The following is a 12,669-nucleotide window of genomic DNA, read 5'->3' as shown; positions in this document are numbered from 1 at the left end:
ACACAAATAAACAGAAGGCAAGTGCCGCTAAGAAAAGGTATTGAAGCTTAGGTATGGCTATGCAGAATGAAACTAAAACCGAACTGGCTGCAAAGTAAACAAAAAAACAGAATGCTGGACGACAGCAAATACTTACAGCGTGTGGAGCACAGACGGCGTCCACAAAGTACATCCGGACATGACATGACAATCAACAATGTCCACACAAAAAAGGTTATCAACAACTTAAATATTCTTGATTTTAAAGTTGCACGGTCTATTTTTAGGCGCATTTGCGATTAAATTTGTTGCACAGTACAGCACTGGATCGCCACTAGTGCTGGATGCTATTGCAATTACAACATGATACATCATATGGAATGAGAAGAGAAACAGTGATATCTTGATAAATCAACTCAATAACAGAAACGTGTCTTTAGTGTTGTTGATTTTATTGCGGCAACATCCTGACACTTCCAATGTGTCAGTTTAATTAATTGCTTCCCAAACTACTGTGTATTGTTCAATAGCTTATACACTACTGGTATCTAGTGTCTCAAATCTGCAACTGCTTTCAAATCTACATTAATTATTTTATTACCACAGCCGCGTTGATTCTACCTTGCTACCAGACACTCTCTCCACTAATAAATAGCTCCCTTGGTAAGTAATAATAATCAATAACAAATAGTATTTTAGTGTACAGCTTTTAAACACCATCACAAATTTTTTTTTCTTTTTGAGCAAGTTAGTTTTGTTTTTATAGTTTGTTGTTATTGCTGCTGTTTTTACTGTCCTGTTTGTTACAAAACAGAATAAACTTGTTTTCTGTGCGTTCACAGAAAGAGCGGTAAAATACATCGTCGAAGACATGCTGCACTTTAACACTGTTGTATTTAATACTGTTAATACTGAAAAAGTAGTTAAAACTGAACTGGCTACAAAGTAAACAAAAACAGAATGCAGGACGACAGCAAAGACATGGTTTTAATAAAACTTTTAGAAAATGGGAAGGGGAAAAGTTTTTTTAAATTTATATATAACCTTTATTTAACCAAGAAAGTCCCATTGACATTAAAAAAACTATTTTTCAAGGGAGTCTTGGCCAAAAGGCAGCAAAAGATAGTTACATAAAAATACATGTCAAACACATTAAGAAAAACAGTTACAATTTGAAAACATCATCTCAAGTGCTCGCAATCTGGACTTAAAAGCGTTCAATGAAATAAGTTCAGTTAATTTTTAGTCTTTTTGTAAAAGGAGCACAGAGTAAACAAGGCCCTTTTTCCCAGTTCCGCGCGGGCAAATGAAACATTGAGCAACAGATGATCATTTAAACGCCAACAATAAGAGTCAACAATCCTCCGTGTGATTAAATTACTTAATTAAATTACCGTATTTTCCGGACCATAAGGCATACTTGCCAACCTTGAGACCTCCAATATCGGGAGGTGGGGGGGCGTGGTTGGGGGCGTGGTTGGGGCGGGGGGCGTGGTTAGGGGGAGAGTATATTTACAGCTAGAATTCACCAACTCAAGTATTTCATATATATATATATATATATATATAAATATATATATATATATATATATATATATATATATACATATATATATATATATATATATATATATATATATATATATATATATATATATATGTATATATATGTATATATACATATAAATACTTGACTTTCAGTGAATTCTAGCTACATATATATATATATATATATTTTTTTTTATTTTATTATATATATAAATAAAAGAAATACTTGAATTTTAGTGTTCATTTATTTACACATATACACACACACACACACAACACTCATCTACTCATTGTTGTACTTGAAAGTACAATGCTTTGTTAAGGGTTGAATTGTCCATCCTCTTTCTATTCTCTGTCACTATTTTTCTAACCATGCTGAACACCCTCTCTGATGATGCATTGCTGTGTGGCACGCACAAAAGTGCTTTCATCAAATGCACGAGAGTGTGGAATCTTCCATCTCTCCCTAGCATGGCCCAAAACCGGTCAATCCTTGCTTCCTGGGGAAGATCTTCCCTGGCAAGCAATTGGTACTCCAGTACTTGTACCCGGAGGCTGGTCAGGTCCAATCGCAGCTGCGGCAGACTTTTTTTTGGGGGGGGGCGTGGCCTCCAGCTCCGGCTGAATACTGGGAGTTTGTCGGGAGAAAATCTCTGTCGGGAGGTTGTCGGGAGAGGCGCTGAATATCGGGATTCTCCCGCTAAAAACGGGAGGGTTGGCAAGTATGCCATAAGGCCCACAGCCGATGAGCGGATCTAGTCAGGTTTATTTTCATACAAAAGCCACACCGGATGATAGGGGTCACCTTATTTTATTTTTTAATTGAAAACACTTCCTTGTGGTCAACATAACATGTAATGGTGGTTCTTTGGTCAAAATGTTGCATAGATTTATGTTTTACAGACCATCTTCAAGCCGCTTTCTGACAGTCGTTTCAGGATATACCGTTTTGTGGGGGGTCTTATTTATGTGGCTCACCTTCGACAGCGTCTTCTCCCCGTCATCTTTGTTGTAGCGGTGTAGTGTGCACGGACGGGAGTGGAAGAAGTGTCAAAAGATGGAGCTAACTGTTTTAATGACATTCAGACTTTACATAAAGGCCTACTGAAACCCACTACTACCGACCACGCAGTCTGATAGTTTATATATCAATGATGAAATCTTAACATTGCAACACATGCCAATACGGCCGGGTTAACTTATAAAGTGCAATTTTAAATTTCCAGGGAAATATCCGTCTGAAAACGTCTCGGTATGATGACGTTTGCGCGTGACGTCACGGATTGTGCGGAAGTATTGGGACACCATTGTGTCCCAATACAAACAGCTCTGTTTTCATCGCAAAATTCCACAGTATTCTGGACATCTGTGTTGGTGAATCTTTTGCAATTTGTTTAATGGACAATGAAGACAGCAAAGAAGAAAGCTGTAGGTGGGATCGGTGTATTAGCGGCTTGCTACAGCAACACAACCAGGAGGACTTTGAGTTGGATAGCAGACGCGCTACCGTGAGTACGCAGCTTTCTTCCAAACATTTGATTGCTTGCCCGTCCGTGCGTGCCGCTATGTGCATATCACGTACGTAACTTTGGGGTAATATATGTGCTGTATGAACTTTGCGGAAGTGAACGGTACTTTGGGCTGTGGGATTGAGTGTGTTGTGCGGGTGTTTGAGTTGTATTGGCGGGTTATATGGACGGGAGGGGGGAGGTGTTTGTTATGCGCGATTAATTAGTGGCATATTAAATATAAGCCTGGTTGTGTTGTGGCTAATAGAGTATATATAACTCTGTCTTAGGGCTGGGCGATATGACTAAAAAATGTATCACGATATAAGTGTTTCATATCAGTCGATATCGATAATTATTGATAAAAAAAACCAAAACTATTCTAAATAAAGACCAGGAGAAAAAAGGCTGAATTTAAATACTTTTATTTTAAATACTACCTTTAACCTTTAGAACGAGGTCAGCATTATGAAAAACAGTCAGATAAATGAAAATACTGGTCGATGTGCAAATATTGACATTAAATAAATGCTTAATCCAACAAAATGTGCAAAGTATTGTAATTAAGAAATTAGTTGTGTACAACTCAGGCTTTAAAGCCATATTGGTAACAATATATGCAAATAAATAACAGTCACATTAAGCAAGCAGAAACAAACATGTCTTACAGAATATTGTAAACATCGGAAGGAATTTGCGTCTGAACATCTGTGACAAAACAAACCTGTTACCCTCTTCAGTCATTTATGGAAAAATCAAACCAACTTCAGTATCTCCTTTTCCACGGATTCCCTGCACATTGTGTAAAGCTTAGGAATAGCTGTCTTGGAAAAGTGCTTTCGGCCAGGTAGAACATAACGGGGGTCGAGCACGTGTATGAGATTCTTGTACCCAGACTTCTCAACTATGCTGAGCGCTAGCATGTCCTTCGCTAATTGATACACCACTGCATCCATTATTTCTTTATAACGTTTTGAATTTTTGTCGTATGGCATTGCTGCCGAGTAATACTGTCTGCGGCAACAACAGACCACCATCGAGACGATGGTGGTCTGTTGTTGCCGCTTCGGTGCTGTTCCACTTGCACCGGCTGATGTAGATGGTTGTGGCTGTTTGATACTGCTGTACTCCAGCGGGTGAGAGCGGCTCAGGTGCTAAAATAAGTTTGTCGTGTACCCAGACTTGGTCGGGACGACGACCTTGCAAAGTTTGCAGACAGTATTACTCTGATTCGTATCGGATTTAAAAAAATACAAAATACTGCCAAACTGGTGACGTGACGTTTCCTTTTTTATTTACAATTTCCTCTCGTGCTGCCGCACTCATATTCCCGTTTCGTTTCACTCCTCGTCGTCAGCTAGCCGTTGTTGCTTTTTTTTTTCTTCCTGTTAGCATTTCCCAGAATGCCTTGCGGTTCAGGCTCGGCCGTGATAGGTGGAGAGGCCAAAGCCCTTCCTCTGCCTACACCCCCCAGAATGCCGTACGGTTCCGGCTCTGCCTTTCTTCCTATTTTTTTTCTAACAGAACTCAGTGAAATTATCGAACGTTTTATCGACCCCATTTTCTATTGATATTGATCACATGTCTATCGCGATATATATTGTCATTGTTTTATCGCCCAGCCCTACTCTGTCTTGTGTTTATTTACTGTTTTAGTCATTCTCAGCTGAATATCAGGTTCCACCCGCCTCTCACAGCATCTTCCCTATCTGAATCGCTTCCACTGCCCTCTAAATCCTTCACTTTCCTCATCCACAAATCTTTCATCCTCGCTCAAATTAATGGGGTAATCGTCGCTTTCTCGGTCCGAATCGCTCACGCTGCTGGCGTCCATGATTGAAAACAATGTGCAGATGTGAGGAGCTCTTCAACCTGTGACGTCACGCTACTTCCGGTACAGGCAAGGCTTTTTTTTATCAGCGACCAAAATTTGCAAACTTTATCGTCGATGTTCTCTACTAAATCCTTTCAGCAAAAATATGGCAATATCGCGAAATGATCAAGTATGACACATAGAATGGATCTGCTATCCCCGTTTAAATAAGAAAATCTCATTTCAGTAGGCCTTTAAATCAAAAACGGAGCAGCATCTCCTCACGTAGCTCACTAGTGCAACAACAACAACGCCGGAAATGTGTCCTGCGAAAAAAAGTCAGACTGGAACTCTCTAATAACTAAAGTTCCTTGGGTGAATAATGTAAACTCACTACAGCGGTATGTTTTAGCACTTTCATCGCGAGTTTACTGACAGATATAAGTAAGAACTTTACACTACTTTATATTACAAATGGAAACAGCGGAGGATGAATGTCCCATAACAAGAAGATAGAGAAAAAGAAGAAGCTTATCGACTACAAAGGCGGACGCGTGCACATTTTCAGGACTTATGCAGATCCCAAATACAGATATCAGGTATCAGAAGGTAAGAAAAGTCTCTTTTGCATAATATTGCGAAACAAAACGCCAGATAATATGTCCACAAAGTACATCCGAACATGACATGACAATCAACAATGTCCACACAAAGAAGGATAGCAACAACTTAAATATACTTGATTGCTAAAACAAAGCAGCTGTGGGGAATAGCGCTCAGAAACTGCTGCAGGAAAAAAAACAACAAAACAGGAAAAGCCGCCAAAAGACAAGAACTAAAACACTACACACATTAGTTTGCTTAGAATGGACCCTATGGGGGTCGCTGTAATCTGCCTATAAAGCGCGTAATGAAACATCCAAAAACCTCCATCAAGGTTTTATATGCACACTGTAAGTATATGTTGTAACAGGCACATTTGTAGTAACATGTACTATTTACATATTTTGCTCATTTTAAGCATACGGTAGAGCATTAATTCCACAAATTAATCATGATATTACATTTTCCTTCTAACAACATCACTGATTACTACTCACTGCAGACTTTGAGAGCCAACATATAAAAAAATATCACTTACTCTACTCATGTCTGCTGGGATACCAACTGTTAGGATGTTGATATATTGAAGAATGACTCATATAACCTGATGCTCGCCAGATCCTTGTAGTTTGCTGAGCTCCACACAAGGATATGGGATCGAGGGCAATGCAAACTCCATCAAGATAGCAAAAAATAATGAACCAATCAGGTTCACCGGGCGGGATTTCATAGATGTGACGTAGCGCCGAAGCGACTGTTTTGATTCAAACAACATTGGCGGCACGCAGCGAGGAGTCGTGTGCTGACATTGATTCTGCTATTGCAACTGTTTTGTCGAATCTATTCAATATTAATTATTTAAAAGATGAACAGAGAACTTTTCGCTCTGTCGTTATCCAATATGTCGGCTGTTCTGTTTTGGATATTCCAGCGTCGCTCTCATCAGCGTCACGGCTTGATTTCGATGTGAGTGGTTGAAGTAGCACGTCATTCAAGATAACAGACAAGTGGTTTATCCAATCACATACAATGATTGTTTTTACAAGGCCCCGCCTTCTGAAATACATCTATTGAGAAGTACCAGATTCTTGTGTGGATCTCAGCGAACTACAAGGATCTGGCAAGAGTCAGGTTATGACTCATAATCCTCTCAAACGAAAAAGGGGATGGAACCAAACGTCTTTTCCGCCATTTTCGAATTTAAATTGATTGTCAAAGTTGACCTACTTCTCGTATTATGTCCTCATCATTTCACTGTCAAGGTGAGAGACATTATTTATGATTTAGAATAAACTTTCACAAGCCCCAAGGCGAGGAAGCAGCTCACCAGCTGATGACGTCAATACAGCAGCATAATAAAGTTAGCGTTCAGTGACAATGCACCGCTAAAAATAGGTCCTGAACCTTAGCGCTTAAATTAAAAATATCACTAATACTTGGTTAATATCCAGGTCACAAAATGTAAATGGAGTATTGTTGGCGGTTAATGGACGGAATAGAGGACCTCCCATTGTCTCCATTGTAAACAGACATTTATTTACGAACACATGTGTTCTTGTCTCTCATAAAGATTGTGAATTATAGGCAAAATTCCCCCAAAATTGCAGTTCCCTTTTAAAGGGGTTGTATTTTTTTTTTCATTTCAAACATTTCCTTGTGGTCGACTTGACATGTAATGTGGTTCTTTTGTCAGAATTTTGCATAGATTGTGTTTTATAGACCGTCTTCAAGCCGCTTTCTGACTGTCTCTTCAGGATGCAACATTTTGTAGGCGGTCTTATTTACGTGGCTCCAATTTGACTGCATCTTTTCCCCTTCATCTTTGTTGTTTTTAGTGCTTCCATAGCGAGGGTACTGACAGATTATTTTGTATTAGAAATGGTAACAGTGGAGAATTTTGATATCCCATGTTAGGATCATACATTTTTTGTGTGCAGATGTGATAATTACCTTACTACTCATGATGTGAACATTTTATATTGATTTCATTTCAGATGAATGCTGGTCTGGCTCTTAACAGTAGTGGTGCATAATAAATTATCGGGCTGTTACAAGGCCCAATATTTCTTGTCCTTCATTTTAATGTAACATTGTAATACGCTTCTGTACTGAACCGAACTCTACGTACGAAAAAATCTGAACAAGATCACATACCTTGCGACACCCCAACAATTCGAGAGGTCCTCCAGGCTCTGGCTTTTCTCTAAAAACAATCGCGAGCCGTAAATTTTGCTTGCCAAATGTTGGGCTGCACTGTATTTATCTACCAAGTAGACACGTGACATGAGGTAGACTTCCTGTCCATCAGTCAATGTTCACCGCGTGGGAAATCTGTATGCCTTTGTACCCACTTTGAAAAATCACATTCCAAAATGTACTGTTGCACCGCTAGTAGAAAGGTATCAAGTATTTTTACACCATAACTTGTTTTGTGCATTAATGTAAATGAATGGAATGGAAATAATCAAAAATATGGCCATATTTTGTTGGACGGATCAACCGACAACAATAAATTTAGCTTTTCAAAGAGCAACATAACCACAAAACAGATGTCAAAAAATATATATAAAAAACAAAAAAATCAAATCCCTTCTGCCATCAGACTCCTAAATAGCTGTCACATGTTAGATTGGCAACACTAAATTGGCCCTAGTGTGTGAATGTTGTCGGTCTATCTGTGTTGGCCCTGTGATGAGGTGGCGACTTGTCCAGGGTGTACCCCGCCTTCCGCCCGATTGTAGCTGAGATAGGCGCCGGCGCCCCCCGCGACCCCGAAGGGAATAGGCGGTAGAAAATGGATGGATGTTATAACCATGTTCATGTACTCTCATAATACACCTTAGCCATACTGCTATTTTGCACATCCTGAGTTGCACATACATCTTCGTACACTTTTACACAATATGCACATTGTCACATTCTCTGCATTTTTTTTGTAAATATTGTTTTTTTTATATAAACCTACATTTTACTGTACACTTTTACACAATATGCACATTGTCACCTTCTCTGCATTTTTTGTACATAATTATTTTATTCTTTTTTTTTTTCATGTGTTGGCCCTGTGATGAGGTGGCGACTTGTCCAGGGTGTACCCCGCCTTCTGCCCGAATGCAGCTGAGATAGGCTCCAGCACCCCCGCGGCCCCAAAAGGGACAAGCAGTAGAAAATGGATGGCTATCTTAAATGTATTTTTATATTGTTACCTTTTTTATTGTACTCGGCACAAGTGTGGACAACAAAGAATTGAATTGTACAGATGAAACATGTTTCTATTGTGCACATGACAATAAACTCTTTTGAACCTTTGAATCTTGAACCTTAATCACACATTAAAACATTGACTTAACAGTAACAGTTAGGTATTAACATGTAGCATTCACTTCTTTATTGAGAAACTCACACAGAAACGCAAGCACACACACACTTTTTCCCCGGGCAGTGCCTGTTGTCTTTCTTGTTAATTTGCCAAAGCACTGGACAGCTTTGCATTTATAAGGTGACTTTCTTGTAGGGCTGTACAATTATGGCAAAAAATAATCATTATTATTTTGATTTACATTATAATCATTATTAATAACATTTATTAATTTAAAAACACGAGTATTTATTGTACCACCAAAAACTCAATTTTAAATATAGTTTTTAAAAAAGGATTTTAAATTAGTAACAAGTAAACCACAGCCAGTAAAATGATAATAGTAATAAAACAATAATAGGAATACAAAAAACATTAAAATTAAGTTTTTCTGTTTTGTCTTTAATTCGGATTTTTATCTTTTACACTTATTTACCACCTTTTAGAGTGTGTGCTTTTTGTGTTAATTTAAAAATTTAATAAAATGTTTGTCAAAAGAGTAAATGCAAACATTTTCACATGTATTGGTGCAATACACTTTTGGACTATTTTGACCAGTATTTTAGGTAAAAGCGTAAGAATTGTGTAAATGTATCAATAAGTGCTTTAAGTACATTATGCTTGTATAAGATACTTTTTTAAAACCTTTATTTTGTTATCAGTCAGACCAGCTGTGGCGCACCGCACTATTGTTGTGAAGGGGGTGTTCTAGGTTTGACGAGTAGAAGAGACTTGAAGCTGTGAAAAAAGAGCGAGCCTCTCAAGTTGCGCCTGCTGTTTGTACATTATTGTTACATCGTTCACAACAACACAAGTGCTTTGGCAAACATCAAGCAGTGACTCAGATTGTGGAGTTTTTTAAAACTTATTCTGTATCTTATATTGAATGAATATACATTAAAGTGCAGTTTGAATTTGAGGTACTGTAAAATAATGTATACCAACACATAAAACAAGTTTAATTATTATTTTAGGAACACTTTTTTTTTTTTTTTTTTTTTAAATTCACAAACAAAAAGAACACAAAGTGTCTGTCTGCAGAGTTCTTTTTAGTACATGTTAAATCAAAGGAGTTGAATATTTGCAGACAAAAACAAAAAGTCTTGATTAAAAATATTCAGGTGTAAAATTAGAGATGTCCGGTAATATCGGACTGCCGATATTATCGGCCGATAAATGGTTTAAAATGTGATATCGGAAATTATCGGTATCGGTTTCAAAAAGTAAAATTTATGACTTTTTAAAACGCCGCTGTACTTAGTGGTACACGGTCGTAGGGAGAAGTACACAGCGCCAATAAACCTTAAAGGCACTGCCTTCGTGTGCCTGCCCAATCACATAATACCTACGGCTTTTCACACACAAGTGAATGCAAACATACTTGGTCAACAGCCATACAGGTCACACTGAGGGTGGATGTATAAACAACTTTAACACTGTTACAAATATGCGCCACACTGTGAACCCACACCAAACAAGAATGACAACACATTTCGGGAGAACATCCGCACCGTAACACAACATAAACACAACAGAACAAATACCCAGAACCCCTTGCAGTACTAACTCTTCCGGGACGCTACAATATACACCCCCGCAGATAGTGAAAGTAAAGTGTGTCACTAAAGCCACTGCTCCTTAATGTTGTGTTTCAACTTCTATGCAAGTGTTTGTCATTATTTTGTTCTTCTGGGCTGCACTTCCAGCTGTGTAAGGGGAAGAGGCACAACGCTGATTCAACATTCATTACGTCGTGACAAGCCTCACTTTTGCGACGGTGGAACGGGAGGCCGCGCACACACTTTCACACAAACACATTCACAGACACACACAGGATTACAGTCAATAATGGTGGATTGTTCCGTGCAGGCTAATACCGAGCATTGTTGCTTCCCTACTGTTTACTACTGCGGTAACTTCTAACAGACTTTTCCGCCATGTTTGATCGAGGAAATATTTATTTGGGATTGTGCTGAAAATCTTAATTTCTCCTCTGGGATTATTAAAGTGATTCTGATTCTGAAATATGCTGACAGTTGATCACAGTGATCGAACTCAAATGATCGCGATCAAAGATCACAATCATATAATCGCCCAGCCATACTTCAACTGCCTCACTACTCTATTACAGTTGCAAGAGAAAGTATGTGAACCCTTTGGGATTACTTGGGATTTCTGCATAAATTGGACATTAAATGTGTTCTGATCTTCATCTAAGTCACAACAATAGACAGTCTGCTTGAACTAATACTGCACAAAAAAAATGTTTTCATGTGAACATTTACAGTGCAGGGTGGAAATAGTATGTGAACCTTTGGATTTAATAAAGGGTTGAGCCTCTTTTTACAACCATAACCTCAACCAAACTTTCACTGTAACTGCAGATCAGACTTGCACAATGGTCTAGAGGACTTTTGGACCATTCCTCTTTACAAAAGTGTTTCAGTTCAGCAATATTCTTGGGATTTCTGGTGTGAATTGCTCTCTTGAGGTCATGCTACAGCATATCAAATCAGGTTAAGGTCAGGAATATGACTGGGCCACTACAGAATACGTATTTTCTTCTGTTGTTGATTTACTTTTATGGGTCATTGTCCTGTTGCATCACCCATCCTCTCTTGGGCTTCAGTTGGTGGACAGGTGCTCTTAAATGTTCCTGTAATATGTTTTGATACAATTGGGAATGCATTTTTCTGTAGATGACAGCAATCTGTCCAAAACCTGAGACAACAAAGCAGCCCCAAACCATGATGCACCGTCCACCATACTTCACTTTTGGGATGAGGTTTTTATGTTGGTGAGCTGTGCCTTTTTCTCTCCACACATAGCGTTGTGTGTTCCTCCCAAACAACTCAATTTTGGTTTAATTTGTCCACATAATATTTTACCTATAGTGCTGTGGAACATCTAGGTGCTTTTTTGCAAACTTCAAACGTGCAGCAATATTTTTCTTTGACAGCAGTGACTTCCTCCGTGGTGTCCACCCATGAACTCCACTCTTGTCTAATGTTTTCTTTATTGTTGGTTGGTCAACAAAAATGTTAGCATGTGCCAGAGATTTTTGTAAGTCTTTGTTGACACTCTAGGATTATTTTTCATTTCATTGAGCATTCTGGGCTGTGCTCTTGCTGTCATCTTTACAGGATGACCACGCCTAGAGAGAGTAGCAACAATGCTGAACTTTATTCATTTGTAGACAATCTGTTTTACTAAAGACATGAACATCAAGGCTTTTAGAGATATACTTTTGTAACCCTTTTTAGCTTCATGTAAGTCAACGATTCTTGATCGTAGGTTTTTAGAGAGCACTTTTGTGCTAAGCAACTGTTCACATCAGGCAATACTTCTTGAGAACAGCAAACTCAAAACTGTTGTGTGTTTTATAGGGCAGGGCATCTTAAACTAACACCTGTAATCTCATCACATTGGTTGGACTCTAGGTTGGCTGACTCCTGGCTCCAATTGACTCTTGGAGAAGTCATAAGCCTAGGGGGTTCACATACTTTTTCCATACATGTTTACACGTTGTATTAAAAAAATATACAGGAAAACATGACATTTTAAGTGCAGTATTAGTTTTAAGACTTAAATGAAGATCAGAACTCATTTTATGCCCAAATTATGCAGAAATCCAAGCAATCCCAAGGGTTCACATACTTTTTCTTGCATTTGTATGTCATTCTACTGTAAGACATAATTGCACATCATATCTAATTAATTTTATACATGTCGATAAATGGTCGAGTATAATTGGTGTCGTATTGTAGTGTAACTGTTACTCACAATGACATTACACTTTTGAAATACAAAGTAAGTCCTGTTGCTGTTTGATGCTTTTTTGTGTTGTTTATAAATATAAA

General features: G+C 38.4%; 1 protein-coding gene across 2 annotated transcripts in view; it reads left to right on the top strand.

Moving 5' to 3' along the window:
• Positions 1 to 12,669, top strand: part of slc37a1 (solute carrier family 37 member 1) — a 98,825-nt gene that overhangs the window by 2,092 nt on the left and 84,064 nt on the right. The gene's annotated exons all lie outside the window — the stretch shown is intronic.

Source organism: Entelurus aequoreus, linkage group LG13 (assembly GCF_033978785.1).
Source record: "Entelurus aequoreus isolate RoL-2023_Sb linkage group LG13, RoL_Eaeq_v1.1, whole genome shotgun sequence".
Taxonomy (NCBI): Eukaryota; Metazoa; Chordata; class Actinopteri; order Syngnathiformes; family Syngnathidae; genus Entelurus; species Entelurus aequoreus.
This window is presented reverse-complemented; position numbering and strand designations above follow the sequence as displayed.